The sequence below is a fragment of the Pinus tabuliformis genome, chromosome 8 (assembly GCF_031772625.1).
Source record: "Pinus tabuliformis cultivar Carrire ecotype Pingquan chromosome 8, CPIR1, whole genome shotgun sequence".
NCBI lineage: Eukaryota > Viridiplantae > Streptophyta > Pinopsida > Pinales > Pinaceae > Pinus > Pinus tabuliformis.
This window is the reverse complement of record NC_142294.1, coordinates 1754057938-1754078135: the sequence shown is the minus strand read 5'-3', so window position 1 is coordinate 1754078135 and position 20198 is coordinate 1754057938. Positions and strand designations below refer to the sequence as shown.

The following is a 20198-nucleotide window of genomic DNA, read 5'->3' as shown; positions in this document are numbered from 1 at the left end:
CACCTCCAATGTAGATCAATGTCGGTTCTTCCAGGGATAGGGTGAGATCATCTCACTACTCTTTTTGTCCAGTTTCTCTCTATATCAGATAGATAGTTGGGCTTCCAATGAATTGTATTCATAAAAATATTGCTTAATCATACAAACCCTAAGCTACTGCATAGGTTTTCCAACATTGGGTTTTTCTGGGGACAATTTTAAAAAATTAACAATGTAATGTGTTTCTTGCTCAGTTTCTTATTTTGCGCATTTTATTTAATTGATTAAGGCTGCAGTGTATTAGTTTCGGTATTTGTTGTGGGATGGAGTAAATAATTTTTTTAGTACAGGACAAATTGAAGGAACTTAATCAATTGTTGTAGTAGAAATTTGGGTCTTCCAAATTTTCACATGGTATCAGAGGTGAAAGTGAAGCAAGAGAGTACATCTAGAAGAGCCCAATGCCTAAGAGAAGGAGGGAAGTCGAAGTGTTGCATAGGAAGAAAATCAACTCCCCAGAGGGATTGCATAGTCCAAGCCAGGAGGGGGGTCTCTCTCTGTGTGAGTCAACATAGAGGTGCATATACTTTTAAAATTTCACACTTTTCACGCATCTTGTGACTGAGCTTCCAATTCTCTTCCATATCCTTTGTAAAATTTGTACCATCAATCATTTCATATCTAAAAGTTCTATAATCATAATATTATAAGCAAGTTGACATCAAGGGCATATTTGTCAAGCATGATTCTATCAAGGAAAACACATTAGCCATAATGCCAATAATCTCCCCCTTTGGACTTAATGGCAACCACTTTGGTGTTTGGAAATCACCTGCAAACACCAAGTATTCTCTCCTCCTTTGACATAAAGGGCAAAAGGCAAAACCAGACTCAGTGAAATAATTTCCATTGTAGTGCTTATCATTGTAAGGATGATCTGCTGATATGCTGACCATGCTCCCTGTGAGCATATGCATGGCCTTCTAGAGATATGAAATATAAGTAAAATACTTTACAACTCAAATACATGGATATCCCTAAATTCTCCTATAACCAATGACTCTATGATCAATTACCCATCATAATGGGGTTACACATTTGATCCATATTTTACAACAATCACCCAAAATATACATGACTTGACTTGATCTCAATGGCCCATAAATGTCTGATTTTTACAATGATTACAACATCGGTATTTTCATGACCTTTACATCAAGGGAAATACATGAAATCCATAACCATAAACAAGGATTTCAACAATGACGTATCTTTTGTAGCAAAATCATGATACTCATCAGCAACCATCATGCTCCAAATAGGCATCTACAACATAATCAAAGTGAATTAAAATAAATCAATAAAATGAAGCAACATTCTCACAGAGTATTCATATATCTTATAATAGGAAAAAATAGTTTTCATATATTCATCAAGCCACACAGTTTCATAGTATTCATACATGTTTCTGTCAAGTAGTAAGTTGAAATTTTGGTGTATTTCTTGAAACTTTTTGCAACAAGCAAAAGTCAAATTAGATCAAATTATTAAGTTCATTCAATATGATTTTTTCTTTTCACTTATCATCCAAGTGTTGGAGTTGGAAGCGTGACATTGAGGGAGTTTGCTATACAATTTAAGTACTAAAATACATATCCCAATAGACTATAGTAAATTCTTGGCCTCCATTAATATAAACAAAAATTGTTACACAACTACTTTTATTCCATACAAATACAACCCGCCAACATGGATGGTCAACATACCTACTTCATCATTGTTCTGTAAACAAAGGAGTCTTTTTCTTCTCTTTCAATTTGTGGTTAAGGGTGATCTACAAAGAGGGAAACCCTTTTGTTGGACATCAATCCATTTCCTCAAACAAATTTCATGGTAAAAGTGACAACAATTAATGAGCAACAGGACCTTCTCATCCTTTACAAAATCACTTGGGAAAATAACACACATAAGGTCCTTCTTTAAGCACATCTCCCAATTCCTCCTATATCACACCATATGTTTCAATCTAAAGCTCTTACTGTAACATAAAAGAAACCTTGACACTGTATCATGATTTGGCCACACAACTTCAACAAGTCCCTTAAAAAACCCTAAAACATTGGCGATGGAATGATTTACATATCCCATTATAAAGGTAGCATGCAGCAAAATCTTGGGCACTCTGATATGATACAAAGGTGCTGCCATTATCACAAATCACAAATACACGTTGAACCTAGGGATGCAAATACTGGTTTATGGTTCACTTGACTACTTATTGCCTCAAGTTCAATAACTGCAATGGCGATCTTGAAGTTCCCTCGTGTTCCAAACCAAATGTGCGGGCTAAAAGTCGTGTAGCCAACCTCTTTAAGAGCCATGTGCTCCTGGGCATTAAAGACATGCAATATCTCAGATCAAATATGTGAGAAGAGAGAACATGTAGATTTAAATGACACATTTAAGCATAAACATATATATTCAATGTCACTCCAGTGTTTTTCCTTGTCTGGATTTTGACACTAATGACGCCGGATTCGACTATGTAAATGCCACATGAGGAAGGATGCAGATACATAGAAGACACACACTAAAGAAAAATACAGGCACATTCCACACTATTATAAAAACTTATGATTGAAGTAAAATACTATACACAAGTTAACCAAGAATTTAAATGACAAAAAAATTGAAGGAACACAGGAAAACAAGTTGCACTTCTCCCCATCATATTCTTTCTCTGATAACACTTCAATTTCAATGGAATAGGGAGCTAGTGAGAAACCAACAGCTAAGTGTGGTGTAGATGTTGGAACAAATGATCTGAAAACAACAGGGTGAGCAACATTTGAAGTTTTTCAAATGGCTCAACATCTAGAGCTTTAATAAAATATTCAAGATTCAATCTTTAACAAGTGTGCATTGTAAGATTCAAGATGCTAAGGTCTAACCATATATTTAAAAAATGAAGAATTCAAAATAATTTTTTATCTCACATACGCATAAGTTAGGCTCTAGATTCAATGTGAAGTCTTTGCAATTCTCTCTCCTCCATTATGGGAAATCATCATCTTTTAGATCTATGGGTTGGGTCATTACTTTGTTTCATAGATGCAAAAAGATCCTTGCTTTTGAAAATGCTCGAGGTGGGAGGTCCTATTTGAGTTTGGCTAACAAGAACAAGATTTTTCTTGGCATAGCAAGAGGACCTCCCCACTTTCACATTGGGCTTGAAACACATATCATTCATGGAAACCTCAAATACAATAATGTTTTGGTGTATAAAAACTATTTGGCACATTTGACTGATTATAGTCTAGATCGGTTAATGACTCTGTCATCTGCCATTTAGATGGTGAATGCAAATACACTTGATGAATACAAGGCTCCCGAGCTCTAGAAGGTGAAGCAAACTAGTACCAAGAAAGATATATACAACTCTGGCATTATCTTATTTCAAATACTCATTTGCAAGGAACCAATAAGAAATGATAGTTATGATGAATTTGTATAGTTTCATTCTATTGTGAAGACAATTGTATTGGAGAATAGTATGTTGGAGATGTTTGATGTTGATATATTGAGGGGATTGAGAAGTCTTGTAGATGATGGGTTACTTCGAGCACTTCAATTTTCCATGGGTTGATGTGCACCTTCTCCATTGGTGAGACCAAATATTAACGCTATCGTCCAATAGTTTGAGGAGATAATTCTTAAGAATCATTCTTCTTTATATACTCCCATTGAGACTAGGATTGAAATAGAGCTTGCATTTTAGCTTCATGCTCATTTTCTGTACTGACCTTTAAGCAGTTTTTTGCCTCTCCATTTGCATCCTTTACTCTACTTTTTATGTTGCTTTGATGGCATATTTAATGTAGAAGAAATATTTCTAAGCCATGGGAGTAAATTCTTGAGGAGGAGGCAATGGAAAAATCTACAATTTGCAAGGTTAGACCCTAGAGGTAGGGATGAATTTAACTAAGTATCCATAGCGTTGAGGTTTTCTAGTGTAGCAAGGTTTTACGATTTACTGTTTTGGTCATTGCTTCATTGTGACAAGATGAAATCATTTTGGATGGTATTTCGTGAAATTTAGAAATGGGAACATGTGTTCCTTCATAGCCATTCACATTCTTCAAAAATTTTGTTCCAATCTTATTATCATTTTTGATGCAGGAGCATTTGACAACCCAAGAGAAAATAATTGTATTTTAGTAGACATAGGGGGTCATGTGTTTTAAGGAAGTTGGATTCCTAAGTGATGAATTAATGTAATATTTAGGCTTTTGAGTGAGTAGGATAAGAATTAATTAGATGTTGTGAGGATGTTGTAAATGCTCTCGAATTAAGGAGAACATGAGTGGTTAATAATGAAAAGAGAGTTAGAAGTCAATTATAACTCTTAAGGTAGTTTCATGATTCGAGGAACTAGAGAGAGTTATTAGGGATTAACTGGAGTTAGAAGTGGACATAGAGGACATTTAGGAGTTAGTTTAGTAGATTAAGGGTTTGAACCAGAATTAGTTCAACAGAACCTTTCTGGTATAAATGTAAGCCTACGGGCATAGTGAGAGGAAGGAGGCCACTGATATTGAAGATCAGGCCTGAGAGACAGAGAGTCTCAATATGTAATCAATTTTTTATATTTATATAATACATAGGTTTATCCCGAAACTATATAAAGGAGTGTGTTTCATGATGTTTTATGAGTGAATCAGAATTCTATATAATATTTGTGTGTACGCAGAGTTCTGTAGAATACACAGAGGAGAAGAATGATTCGGAGGAATCATAATGGATCATCGAGTCCAATTGAAGGATCAGAGTGAATCTTTGGAGAGGTAGCGAAATGAAAATTCGCGGAGTTAAGCTCAGAGAGTGTTGAATAGCGAAAGAGCAGAAGGTCAGAAACCTGAAGAAAAACACGAAACCAGAGAGTAAACACTGAGTAAACGAAGTAGAGTCAAAGTAAAGAGACGAATGAAGAAGCAAGTCATCAATGGATGGGAATCGTTGGATCTCGGAGATCAAAAAACGAGGTCGAGGGAAATGAATGATTATGATTAAATCACACAGAAGGGAATCAAGAAAGGAACGATGGATATTAACTTATCAGCTAGCGAAAGAAGAATCTAGAGGAGTCGTCGCAGTTGTTGATGGTTGAAGATCTACAGCCATTGGGTACGAACAAGTCCAGAAGTTAACCAACCAGAAAGGAGGGTTTATAAGTGGAAGTGGTATTTTGGGCGAGGTAAAAACCATAAGTGGTAAAAAATAGTAGTCACCTTATTCCATTCAGTGGAGGACACATAGCAGCGAGGGGGAGAGAGGAAACTGCTTTATTGGGCGGTTAATCCTCGCGTTTGTTGTCTACTAGAATTTGCTGTGGACTGTCGGATCCATTAAGCACAGATCAACGATGGAGGAGTGTCATGCAAGTTTGATTGAGTAGGAGAAGACATCAGTTGTTGGATCAGGAAAAGGATCAACAGTGAAGATTTAATCATTGATCGCATTTCGGGAAGGTTAAGTGATGGTGCGATGGAATGTTGTTAAGCAATGAGCCGATAACAATGGAGCGGACTCAAAGAAGTTATGAATGCGGGTGAATTCTTTTGGAAGTTTGGTAAGGACCGAGGAAAAAGGCAAAAAGGTAAATTTACGTATGTTTTATGTGATTTCTATTATATAAACATTATAATAGAAATAGCATCGGTATGAGGGTTTCATGTGTAAGTCCAACATTACCAAGGTTTAATGTGTGGGCTTAAGGTTTTAAACAAAGGTTTATGAAGGTGGATAAAGTCCTGATAGAAGGAAATGATTAAAGAAAAGACTGGGGTATAGTATGAATAACTCTGCATAACAGTTTAATAAAGGGGCCTTAACCATTCATTAAGAATTGAAGATTTGACTCCTTTGTGAGTTAATTTCCTGGGACAGACAGGATTATGTATATTACATGCATAATGTGGGTGTAAGTGGGGGTAACCCTACATCATTTGGTATCAGAGCAGAATTGTAATTGAAACAATTGGTGTTAAAACAGAACAAAGAAATTCTATGTGAAAGAATTGAGAACAAAGTTATGTGTCAAAGATGTTTATGCAGGCAAGGAAGGATCAGATTCTAATCTGATAGAAAGTAGGCACACAGAGGTGATGTGTAGCAGAACTTGCAGATGCAAGAAACAAAGGACAATCCATTCAAGGTACAAGTGGAATGGTGGAACAAGATCATGCAGAGATCTTGAAGGTGAGATGATATGTTATGTATTGATTTGATTGGAGAATGTATGTTTTTACACTAATGCACAGAGCAACATAAGGAAAACATCATGATGATGTTCCTTGAGGAAAGTGGATATTCACTCAAATGTGAACTTGAAGAATCCAATTCAAGGTTGGACAAAGAGGATAAGGGTATTCTCAAAAGGAAACTGAGAAGAAAGCTTTTGAAAGCTTGGGAAGGATCTTTGGCTTGAGTAACATTGATATGCAAGTGACAACATAAAGAAGGTGAGAAGTTTGCAACATCTAGAACAAGGAGTGCCTGAATTGGTTCCAAAGGAAAGAACCAGAGAGATGCTAAAAGACTGAGCTCAAAGGAAAGAAGCTTAGTGAGGCATATGTAGCAAGGAGGAGACTTGTTACTACAGAGGTATTGTTGCAGATCACAAAGGTAATTCCACAGAGGATGTGGGTAGAATCGCTAAGTAATGAAGGAAGCTAGTAAGACTTTCTAAGCGAAATAAGAAGTCGTCAGAACCAATTATTTCATGATGATTGAAATACAAGAGGACAATTGTGTTCTTGAGAAGGTGCAGATGAGTTGAAGCCTAGAAGGAGCAGAGAGAAGTGCTCAAAATAGCTTCTAGAGATAGAGAACAAAGGGCTTGCCAAAAGACCAAGTACAAAGGAAAGCTTGGTGAGGTAAGTTGCAACAATGAGGACTTTTGTTGCAGAGGTTTTAATGCAACTCATAGTGAGTGAGTGAGGAGCTCATGAAGAGAGAAGAGAGGAAGATGGTTACTGATAGTCATAGAAAGGGTTATGAGGAAGCCCACAACAGAAGAAAGATGAAGAAAGAAGATGCCAAGGCAAATGGAAAGAGGATGAGTCAAGAGGAAATTGACAAGGAAATTGCAGAGATGAAAGGACAACTTGATTTATTGATGATGATACTAGAGGAAAGCCAGAGACTAGGTTGGGTATTAAGGAAGAAGCCAGTGAAGTGGCATAAGTTGTAGAGAAGGCTACAACAGAGGCAAGTAAGGTGGATGATGGAAAAGCTCAGAGAAGCTGAGTTGGAAAGGAAAATGGAAGTATCCATTTGTGAAGCAGAACAGGGTGAAGTTCTGAGTAAAGATGAAGAATTGAAGACTGAAACTTCAAGTGAGGCCAAAGGGTCACATGTTTAAATCTGAAAATTTGTGTATGTTTGCAGGTGCAACAAGTAAAGAAGAACAATTTGCTGATATTATCATAAAGAAGGAAGAAAACAGGCAGAATCTAAATTCTGTTATGGAAGAATATGAGATAGATAGGTCTCATATACAGTTGGGGAAAGATATCAAGCAACCGAGTGAAGGGCTTGAGAAGATTGAGGAGAAGACCATTGAAATATTCCTAAGTCATGTAAAGGACTTGGAACAATAGGAGAAATTGGTGATTGAATCATCAGATAAGATCATGATATCTTGTGGTCTTACAACTGAAAAGTTGTGCTTGAATGCAGGTATTGCAGAAGATAAGCCATTTTATGGAAATGTCTTGAATGAAGGTGAAAATAGCCAGGTAAAGTATGATGATGATTGCCTTTCAAATGAAGATCAAGTTGAATTATTACAACAAAAGGAGTTCATAAATTCCATGCTTAATGGAGGAAATATCTTCAGTGGGGATGAGACAGTTATATCTGATGATAAGAAATTTTCTATTGAAGAGAATAATGAGGAATTGATTTTCTTAAATGATCAAAGGGAGAGTGATGGAAAAACATCAAAAACTATCAAAGAGTTAGAGGATCAGAATTTTATTCTAATCGAGAATGAAGAAATAGTGTCAATAAGTTATTCTTGTGACAAAGAAGAAGATAGTGAGGATTGTATAGAACTTTTGGGAGAAATTCCAAGCGAGATGGCAAATTTGTGGCATGAGTTAAGTCTTTTGGAAGAAAGGCTAGAAAACCAAAAAGTAAGTGTTCAAGTTGTAAAATCAGAATTGAACAAGAATGAAGAAGTTCATTACAGTGGAGAGGGACATAAAGACATCATTAGAATAGATAGTGTGGAGGAGAGACTAGTTGACATTCTTATGAATACTTTTGAGAATTCAAATCAGCATATTGATGCACTGACAGAGGAGGAGAAAATAGAGCAGAAAAATGAAGTGTTTCCAAAGGAAAATAAGGCACAGAGCCCTATGTTTATGATTTTAACAAATGTTTTGTGAATGCAGGTTTAGTTGCAGATGCTAGAGAAAATTTGGCACAGATGAACAGCCAAATAAAGATGAAAGAAGAATATTTTGTGGAAGAAATTAATCCATGGAACAGAGATGTTCAATTGCTGGAGGGAATGCTGGAAAGTTAGAATCCAATGTAGAAATTAGATGTTGCAGGGGGAAATATTCTTAAGGATATTCAGGAAGTTTGGGTGGAAGCAATGCCTACAGTGGTACCTAGAGTAGTAAATACAACAATATCTAGGGCAGAAAAAGTTGGAGCAAGATCAAAAGTAGAAGAAAACGTAAACCATCAACTACAAAGTGAAAATAACCTACAACAGTTTGAAGAGTTAGTGGACAACAACAACAACTTGAAGAAAAGAGAAAGAAGAAGAAGTAAGAGGCAGAATATGGACCAGTTCAAGGATGAACTGGAGACAGAGATTGAAGAATTATGGTTGTTGATGATGAAATAGTCCACGTGGAGGAAATTGATAGCAACAGGAAGGATGATCAATCTGAACTTGAACCTGATTGAGAAGGAAAGGAAGATGAAATAGAATACAATAGAAATACAACAGCGGCAAAGATGCAATACATTTGGGCAGCTACAAACTAAAGTTTGGGACCTTGGAGGTTTTTATCAACACATGAAAACACATGATCATGAGATCATGAATATTTTCTACTTTGGGAGTTTGATGCAAGAGCATTCAACCCAAGATAAAGTCATTGTATTTTAGTAGACATAGGGGGTCATGCGTTTTAAGGAATTTGGATTCCTAAGTGATGAATTAATGTAATATTTAGGCTTTTGAGTGAGTAGGATAAGAATTAATTAGATGTTGTGAGGATGTTGTAAATGCTCTCGAATTAAGGAAAACATGAGTGGTTAATAGTGGCAAGAGAGTTAGAAGTCAATTATAACTCTTAAGGAAGTTTCATGATTCGAGGAACTAGAGAGAGTTCTTAAGAATTAACTGGAGTTAGAAGTGGACTTAGTGGACATTTAGGAGTCAGTTCAGTAGATTAAGGGTTTGAACTAGAATTATTTCAACAGAACCTTTCTAGTAGAAATGTAAGCCTACGAGCAGAGTGAGAGGAAGGAGGCCATTGATATTGAAGATCAGGCTTGAGAGACAGAGAGTCTCGATATGTAATCAATTATTTGTACTTATATAATATAGAGGTTTATCCTGAAACTGTATAAAGGAGTGTGTTTCATGATGTTTTATGAGTGCATCGGAATTCTGTATAATATGTGTGTGCATGTAGATTTTTTTAGAATACACAGAGGAGAAGAATGATTCAGAGGAATCATAATGGATCATTGAGTCCAATTGAGGGATTAGAGTGAAGTGAGAATTCGTAGAGTTAAGCTCAGAGAGAGTTGAGCAGTGGAAGAGCAGAAGGTCGAAACACTGAAGAAAAACCCGAAACCATAGAGTAAACACTGAAGAAATGAAGTAAAGTCAAAGTAAAGAGACGAACGAAGAAGTCGTCGATGGATGGGAACCGTTGGATCTCGGAGATCAACGAACGAGGTTGAAGGAAATAAATGATCATGATTAAATCACGCAGAAGGGAATCAAGAAAGGAACGATGAAGATTAACTTATCAGCTAGTGAAATAAGAATCTAGAGGAGCCGTCGCAACCGTCGATGGTTGAAGATCTACGACCATCAGGCGCGAACAAGTCCGGAAGTTAACCAAGCAGAAAGGCAGGTCTATAAGAGGAAGTGGTATTTCGGGTGAGGTAAAAACCGTAACTGGTAAAAAAGAGTAGTCACCCGATTCCATTCAGCAGAGGACACATAGCAGCGAGGAGGAGAGAGGAAACCGCTTTATCGGGCGGTCAATCCTCGCACTTGTTGTCTACCTGAAATCGATGTGGACTTTCGGATCCACTAAGCGCAGATCAACGATAGAGGAGTGTCGTGCAAGTTTGATTGAGCGGGAGAAGACATCGGCCGTTGGATCAGGAAAAGGTTCAACGGTGAAGATTTAATCGCTGATTGCATTTCGGGAAGGTTAAGTGATGATGCGATGGAATGTTGTTAAGCGATGTGTCGATAGCGATGGAGTAGTCCCGATGAAGTTATGATCATGAGTGAATTCTTTTTGAAGCCCGATAAGGACTGAGGAAAAAGGCGAAAAGGTAAATTTACGCATGTTTTATGTGATTTCTATTATATAAACATTATAATAGAAATAGCGCTGGTATGAGGGTTTCATGTGTAAGTCCAACATTACCAGGGTTTAATGTGTGGGTTAAGGTTTTAAACTAAGGTTTATGAAGGTGGATAAAGTCCTCATAGAAGGAAATGATTAAAGAAAATATTGGGCTATAGTATGAATAACTCCGCATAAGAGTTTAATAAAGGGGTCTTAACCATTCATTAAGAATTGAAGATTTGACTCCTTTGTGAGTTAAATTCCTGGGACATACAAGATTATTCATATTACATGCATATTGTGGGTGTAAGTGGGGGTAACCCTGTGTCAATTTTTCTCTTCGAACTTGTAATTCACCAAGTTCAGGCTACAGCTAAATTTCCTCATTAAAAAAATGGATTTCCACCTATTTTACTTTTTCATTAGGCCTTGAGACACATGTTATCATCGAGATCCTGGTTGCAACTTTCTACTCAATTAGTGTAGTGTGTGAGAGACATCTCTGAATTCAAAAAATCTTAGTTGAAGTTACCCTTCTTGTCTACAAATGATGAGGCTGCAGTTATACACTAAAGATATGTAATTATAAGCTTGCAATTTTTTTCTATTTTTTCATTAGTTTTTCTCACTTGACATTTCTGACACTTGATTTACATTTTTCTCTTGCTTGGACTTTATATGCCACTACTATATTTAGGGTTACATTTAATCGACACAATACATGGGAGTACCTGCATGTTTATTAGATTACTCCCTTCATAAAATACATTTTAGCGACCGAGACTTTAAGAATCATTTCGCTTATATATGTATCAAAGAATCACATCGAAAAATTGTAGCTTAACCACAGAAATCAAATGTGCACACGAGAGAAGAAGAAGAAACACGTAAAGGCATGAAAAGAAGACAAAAAGACTTGATAACGGAGTTCATCCAACTTGGACTACGTCTTCGGGCCCTGCTCGATCAATGGGGAGGCCTTCATTCATTAAATGGCATGAAAAGAAGAGAATACAATAATCAGTTACATAAAAGGAACCTTATACCTCCATTCTGGAAAATGACTGAGAAATGCAAAACTCAGATGGAGAAATAGATAGCACCACTGCGTTCGTGGTGTCGAGAAGGGCATAAACCATATAAAATTTGTCAAAATCTGGACAAAATGACTTTTTCCCCTCCTACAAGCTCTGCCTCAAACTACATGTCAATTCCTTCCCCCCTGCACTTTTCCACGTGCATCAGGTTTTATAACACTTCCTTTGTTACAAGCGTGCTTAGATCGGAGGTCAGTTTATTTAGAATAGCAGCCATTTAATGGAAGGATCGGCAGGCACAACCAAACCCCAAAAATAGGCCTTTTTCCATTAAAACCATAATACACAGAAACATGACAAAATCCGACCACAAAGCCTTTAATCCAGACTTCAAATTTCATTAGATCGGGTCTATAAACCCATCGGGTCTGGCCCTTTCATCGCAAGTTGCATATCGCGCTATCCAATGGCCCTTGTCACGGGGATCCATCGACCGCCGATCATCGATATCGCCGATATGTCGATCCGCAGATCACTGATATGCTGATCCGTCGCTTGTCGATATGGCACCTCGCGTATCAGATCGGCGGGGTCTATGCCTTCTGCTCCTCCGATCGCCGATGTCGATCGCTGATACCGATCACTGATACTGCATGTCGCTGATCGGGGGTTCCCTCTGCCTGGCCTTAAGTCCGCCTTTTTAACTCCTCTGACTGCGATTTCCCTTTAGAATCCTTTAAGCCCAGTTTTAGGAGAAATGCCTCCCTTTTCAAAGGAACGAAGGCAAACTCTTTTCGCAATAACTTCATCATCTGAAGTCCATTTTATCCCATTCAAGTTGTAGTAGATCCAGAATGAAAAGATCTATGCAATGGGACTATCTCCAGAGGCATCCTTGGACTTTAATTTTTCCCTGTTTCCTGCAAGTCAACCCATAACTTTGACTGCTTCTATCTCCTTCATTCGGACTCGGATTGGAGTGTCGTTCACACCGTTGGAATCAGGGCGACGAGCACTTCGATGTCAAGATAATTTCCTTTCTGCCACTTTGAATTTTGAGATTTTCCCATGACACTATTTGAAGATCCACCTGGATCAATCCTCCCCATTGAGGAGATTTTGGACTGCCAAAATATTTATCAGTCAATTGGCAAGTGAGGGAATTGTTCCCTCACTCTTTCCTTCTCCAGCCATTTTGCCTTACTGGGGTGCATCCCTTGAAACCAACTAGAAGATATTCCACATCTCCTCATCATGAAGTCCTGGTTCTTCTATCAAGGATGATGTCTTTTGGTAACTCATAGAGATACTCTAGTGCAAAATCATCAACTGTAGTAACTATGCCCACCTCTTCGGTGTCCATAACCAAAGGTGGCTCATACAGCTTTAAGTTCTCCACATTCACTATGGAGTACATCTACATATATATCGGCAAATTGAGATGAAAGGCATTGTTTCCGATATTCTCCAAAATGGTGAATGGACCATACCAGATTGGTCACAGCTTCTTTCCTTATCCCTTCATCCTGTCCTTGCTGATATGGAACCACACATTGTCACCCACTTGAAATTGATGGTTGACTCAGTGTTTGTCATGTCGAGCCTTGTAATGGGCTTGACTTTCCTCCAACTTCTCTTGTACTACTTGGTGAATCAACTGGATCCGTTGAATGAACTGTTGTGCTTTGTCCCTATCGTTACACCCACTGGAGTCATCTTCCCTTCCAAATACCATATCAAAAGGGTCTTTTGGCAGGTAACCAAAACATGTCTCAAATGGTGAACGCTGTGTAGATGAGTGCACTACTCGGTTGTAGGAATGTTGCACATATGGAAGATGTTCATCCCAAAACTTAGGATGTTTCCCACAATAGCCTCGCAACAAATGTACCATGGTGTGATTGACAACCTCTGTTTGTCCGTTAGTCTGTGGATGAAATGTCGTGCTTCTTTTCAACTTGGTGTCCATCATCTTCCACAAGCTGGTCCAAAACTCTCCGAGAAAGCGAGAGTCCCGATCTAACACAATTGATGTGGGCAGCCCAAAATGGACCCAAACATGCTGAAAGAAAAGATAAACAGTCTGCTCTGCAGTGATCTTTTTTTTTACAAGGCATTAAAATACACATCTTACTAAAATGGTCAATGGTGACATACAAATAGTCATGACCTTTTCTAGAAAAAGGAAAACCTCCTAGAAAGTCCATTGACACACTTTCCCATGGACGACTCGGAATAGGGAGTGGTGTGTAGAGCCCAAGTTTTCTATTAGAGGGCTTTGAAACAGAACACATCACACAACCCTTTACATAGCGAGTCACAATGTTCTTCATATGAGGCCGAAAACAAAATCTTTTTACATGACATAAAGTCTTTTCAACACCAAAGTGACCAAACACAAGAGGGATGTGGGCCTCTAGAATTACATGTACTCATTCCCCTGTGGGAATACAAAATTTTCCAAGGTGATACAACAGTTTCCCCTGCAAGTGATAGTTGTCCACCTGTTAACCATGGGTTAGTTTTGCATAAATCTCTTTAAAGTCATCATCATTAGCATATTGTTCAGCATAGCTCTCAAAAGATAATGAAGCATTATGCAAAATAACAGAAGCAGAAATAGGAGGGTGAGATAGCATATCAGCCACTTTATTGCTAGTGCCCTTCTTATACTTTATTACCAGAAGAAACTGTTGAAGAAAACCTGTCCACCTGAAATGACGAGATTGTTGCCACTTGGTTTGTGACTGAAGGTATTGCAAGGGCTGATGATTTGTATGGATGATGGTATCCTTGCCGGTTAGGTAGGGTTTCCACTTTTTCACACTTTGAACCAAGGCATAAAGCTCCTTGTCATAAGTGGGATAGTTTATCACAGCTTGAGAGAACTTCTCAGAATGGTAACATATTGGCTTCTTTTGCTGCATCAGTACAGCTCCCATGGCATATCCGTTGGCATCCGTTTCAATCTTGAATGGATGTTGGAAATCTGGTAAGGCTAAGATTGGTGTGGTGCTGATATTTTCCTTCAATGTTTCGAAGGACTTATGCTATTTTCCTCCCCATTGAAAGACCTATTTCACACTTGTCAATGTGTGCAAAGGTGCTGCAATAACAGAGAAATTGGCAATAAATCTCCTCCAATACTAGACTGCACCTAAAAATCTGCGGACCTTGGTTACACTAGTAGGCTTAGGCCAATTTACAATTGCTTCAACTTTAGAAGGATCAATTTTTAACTGACCATGACCAACAATATGACCTAGGTAAGCCAAAGAGGTTTTCCTGAACTCACACTTTAACAATTTTACATAGAGTTTTTCTTTTTTCAATACATCAAGCACTTCCTTCACATGACACACATGTTCATTCCAACTTTTACTAAAGACAAGGATATAATCTAGATATACAAGAACAAATTCATCAATGAAAGGACTAAAGAGATCATTCATGACCCTCATGAAAGTGGCTGGAGTGTTGCAAAGTGCGAATGGCATCACCATCCATTCAAACAACCCCTATTTGGTCTTGAAGGTGGTTTTCCACACATCTTGCTCTGCAAGTCGAACCTGGTGATAACCACTATGAAAATCCAATTTGGTGAAATAGACAACATTCTTTAACTGATCTAATAAGTCATCAATGCGTGGAAGAGGGTAACAATTTTTCATTGTGATTTTGTTTAGTGCTCGGTAATCTACACACATCCTCCATGTGCCATCTTTCTTTGGCACTAAGACAATTGGTAAGCCACATGGAGAAGTGCTTGGCCTGATGACCCCTTGGTCCAGAAATTCCTGCACCTTCTTTTTGATTTCCTCCATCTCAATGGTCGACATCCTGTACATGCCAATATTTGGTAAAGGAGCGTCATGCTACAAATGGATCTCATGTTGTATTTCCCTCTTTGGAGGTAATCCATTCGGTTCCTGAAACATCTCATCATAGTTAGAAATTAATTCACATAATTCCTTTTTATGTTCATGTTCACAACCCTAGAAAGCATCGTCTAATTCTACATCTTTTCCCCTTACAACCATTAGCATGCAACCCTTACTGGAATTTACCAACCTCTTCATTTGTCATGCACTTACAAGGCTGACATTGATTTTAGTTTGATGAACGCTTACAATATATTCTACCCCATCTTTTGTGATTTGGTATTTGTTTTCATGACGAAAGAAGATTACTTTTCTATCATATAGGTATGGACTCCCTAACACCATGCCACAGATATCCAATGGGATCACAAAATTTTACTTTACACTACTTAGTTACATTCAATTTTTCTTTATCATGTATCCATCTAAGCGGGTAAGGTTTTGGATGTGGTTTTGTTTCTAAGCCGAGTTTCTTTACCAAGGATTCTACAATTAAGTTTTCTTGGGATTCAGTATAAATAGAGTTTCCACTTTAGTATGATTTACAACAAATCTAATATGAAATAACTCAATTCTTTTTCGTTCATTAGGAAGTTACTCATTTACTGAACTAGTGCCTTCATGCAATTCAAAATTATCATGAGGTGTAAGAGTACCTTTTGTTCCTGTTGCTGTGATTAATGCTTCATCCCCTAAATTGGTTCCAAGGTCTTACTACGCAGTTGCCACTGTCTTCTGCTTTCCTTTTCCTCCATACTTCTTTGGTCTCTTTTCTGGATGCATTTTCCAACAGTGATCATCATTGTGACCTTCCTTTTTGCAGTGAGTGAAATAAGGCCTTTCTCCTTCTTCTTTCTTGGTTGATGTCGTCTTCTTCTCCTTTCCTTTCCATTTTTCTTTAGGTTTGCCATTGGGAGGTTTGAACGGTGGTTTCTTGGAATGATCATCTCTTTCATTTTTGCCCCTGTTCTCAATATGAATTGCCTTCACACTGGCGGAGTCAATAGTAGTTGGTTCAAACAACAATAATGAATGCCTAATGTAACTATGTAATGATCCAATGTACTTAGTTACTACTTCAGGTGTATCAAGTGCAATACCCAAATTAAGTGCTTTCTTTCTAAACTCCTCTGTAAAACTTTGAACATCTTGACCTTTGCCTTGCCTTAAATACTGCCAATTCATTAATGATTTTTTCTTGTAACCCAAGGGATAAAACTGTTCCTTTAATGCAGAAATAAAATTAGGCCATGAGGAAAAGAGGTTAACAACATTCTTACTGCTTTGCAATTTTCTCTCCCACCAAACGAGAGCGGTGTTGCTCAGCCGTAGAGAGGCCAACTGAATCTTTGCCTCATCCTCCATGATCTGCTGAATCCTATAGTAGATCTCAATATGCCTAATCCAATTACTAAGCTTTTCTGAATTACTTTATTAAACACGAGGAGATCAAATTTGACATCTAATTTAAAGAAAGGTTTCTTAGATGCATCCCTTGAATTTCTATGATTATGGTGGTGAGAGGAAGAAGAACTTTCACTCGTGGAAGGAGAAGGAGGGGGTTATTCTCCACCATTTCCCTGCACTAAACCTTGTTCTTCTGGGTTTCTCTCTTCTTTTTTCTCCAGCCTTGAAAGCAACTGACTGACATTCTCTACCATTGAATAGAAGGTTTTGCGGAAATTTCTCTCCTCTTCAATACGAGCCTCATCTTCTGCCATGTTTCTCCTTCGATGTGCATGCCCTGCTTCAGGATCGAAAGGCTCTAGTTTCCCTTTGCCTCTTCGGAGCCTGTTTCTTGTTAGCATACAAACATGAAATTCACATCTAAAAATACCTGCTCTGATACCACTTGATCTAGTGATCTTTCGCTTATAGATGTATTAAATAATCCCATGGAAAAATTACAGCTTAACCACACAAATCAAATGTGCACATGAGAGAAGAAGAAGAAACACATAAAGGCATGAAAAGAAGACAACAAGACTTGATAATGGAGTTCGTCCAACTTGGACTATGTCTCCGGGCCTGCTCGATCAATGGGGAGGCCTTCATTCATTAAATGGCATGAAAAGAAGAGAATACAATCATCAGTTAAATAAAAGGAGTCTTATACCTCCATTCTGGAAAATGACTGAGAAATGCATAATTCAGATGGAGAAACACATTTCACCACTGCATTCGTGGCGTCGAGAAAGGAAGACACCATATAAAATTTGTCAAAATCTAGACAAAATAACTTTCACCCCTCCTGCAAGTTTTGCCTCGAATTGTGTGCCATTCCTCTCCCCCTGCACTTTTCCACGCGCATTGGGTTTTATAACACTTCCTTTTTTACAAGCATGCTTAGATCGGAGGTTGGTTTGTTTAGAATATCAGCCATTGAATGGAAGGATTGATGGGCACAACCAAACCCCGAAAATAGGCCTTTTTCCGTTAAAACCATAATACATGGAAACACGAAAAAATCCAACCACAAAGCCTTTAATCCAAACTTCAAATTTCATTAGATCGGGTCTATAACCCATCGGGTCTGGCGCTTTCATCGCAAGTTGCATATCGTGCTGTTCAATGGCCCTTGTGGTGGGGATCCGCCGATCGCCGATTGTTGATCGCCAATATCGCCGATTGCTGATCGCCGATATCGCCGATTGCCAATCGTCGATATCACCGATATCACTGACATGCCGATCACTGATATGTTGATCCACCGATAGCCGATATCGCATCTCACGTATCGGATCGGCGGGGTCTATGCCTTATGCTCCTCCGATCGCTGATACCGATCGCTGATATCGCATGTCATTGATCGTGGGTTCCTTCCACATGACCTTAAGTATTCCTTTTGAACTCCTTCGATTGTGATTTCCCCTTAGAAGCCTTTAAGCCCATTTTTAAGAGAAATGCCTCCTTTTTCAAAGGAATTAAGGCAAACTCTTTTCGTGATAACTTCATCATTCGAAGTCCATTTTTGCCCATTCAAGTTGCAATAGATTTAGAATTAAAAGATCTACGCAACGAGACTATCTCCAGAAGCATCCTTGGACTTTCATTTTCCCTTGTTTCATGCAAGTCAACCCAAAACTTTGACTGCTTCTGTCTCCTTCGTTCAGACTCAGATTGGAGTGTTGTTCACACCATTGGAATCAGGGCGACGAGCACTTCGATTTGATGTCAATATAATTGCCTTTCTGCCACTTTGAATTTTGAGCTTTTCCCATGCCATTATGTCTAAAGATCCACCTGGATCACAGAGCCAACATAACAATAATAATGTAAGGGCACACTAATAACAATAGTGGGCTTCTATGGGGTATAGTAATAACAATATGGGGACTACATGGACACAACAATATAATAAGGGGGTTTCACTAATAACAATAAGGGGTTACACTAGTAGTATAGGGACCTAACATGCCTCTCTCCTTCAAAAAGTGTTGTCCTCAATGCTTGAGTAGTTTTGGATGCTTCTATATAAAAGTCTTGTCCTCCCATGTGGAATCTTCAGCCATTAACTTCCTCCACTTGATGAGATACTCTAAAATTGATCGATTTCGTAGCTTTCAGGTTCTTGTTTCCATGACTGATTTAGGTTCCAATATGATTTTTCCTTCCTCGTCAAGTTTTGACAATATTGTTTGTACTGGGAGCTTGTCACCTATAGCTTCATTTAAGCATGAAACATGGAAAACTGGGGGCACTTGGGAAGGTGCAAGAAGCTCCAATTTGTATGTCATAGTATCAATCTTTTGCATCACCTTGTAAGGACCATAGTAATTTGGTGATAATTTATTATCCTTCTTAGCTTGCTTGAGGGACATTTGTTTGTATCCATGTAGCTTTCAAAATACCCACTCGCCTACATCGAAAGTTCTTTCACTGCGATGTTGATCTACTTGTTGTTTCATTCAATTCTGCACCAAAGCAGGGTTATCCTTTAAAATTTGGACAGATTGTTGTTGACGCTCGATGGTGATATTTCAATGTTTGAACCTTTTTCTTCTTGATATGTTGTTTATCTTGAGAGTTTGAGGAGCGGTAATTCCTGCCAATGCATTACAAGATATGGTCAGATTCATTTCTTGATGCTCGATGTGATTTTTCACTTCTTCAACCTTTTTCTTCTTAATATGTCCTTCTATCTTGAGAGTTTGAGGAGTGGTAATTCTTGCCAATGCTTTACAAGATATGGTCGTATTCATTTCTTCTTTCTCTAGGGTTAGTTCATGGTGTATATCCTCTTTGGTTGACAGTTCTTAATCCTTTTCTTCCTCCTCTTCACAATCTATGTAAAATAATTTCTTCTCAACACTCTTATGACCTTTAGTGTATTTTCTATCACAGTTGTAACAAGGCCCTTTTTCTCTTTTTTCTTCCAATTATTGTGGTGTCAACCTTGTAGGTTGTGGAAGGCTAGGGGAAACAACACTTCCATCTTTATAGTTGTGAGTGGTAGGTTTCCTTGTTACCATAATTTTTCTTTCCATTTTTCTTCCCAACCTGAATGCCTTCTCCAATGAATCAGGTTCCCAAATACAAACCTCATGTTGAACGTTATCCTCTAAAGTCCCTATGAAGACATCAATCATTTGCTTCTCTGGAATATCATTTACCCTTATATTCAATTTTTGGAAGTCCTCAATGTGCTCTGCCATTAAACCCTTTTGTTTGAGTTT

The 20198-nt window shown here is 38.1% G+C and overlaps 1 pseudogene; it reads right to left on the bottom strand.

Moving 5' to 3' along the window:
- The window catches only part of LOC149243122 (uncharacterized), a 57018-nt pseudogene extending 38767 nt beyond the window's left edge, over positions 1-18251 (bottom strand).
- Positions 18252-20198: the final 1947 nt, after the last annotated feature.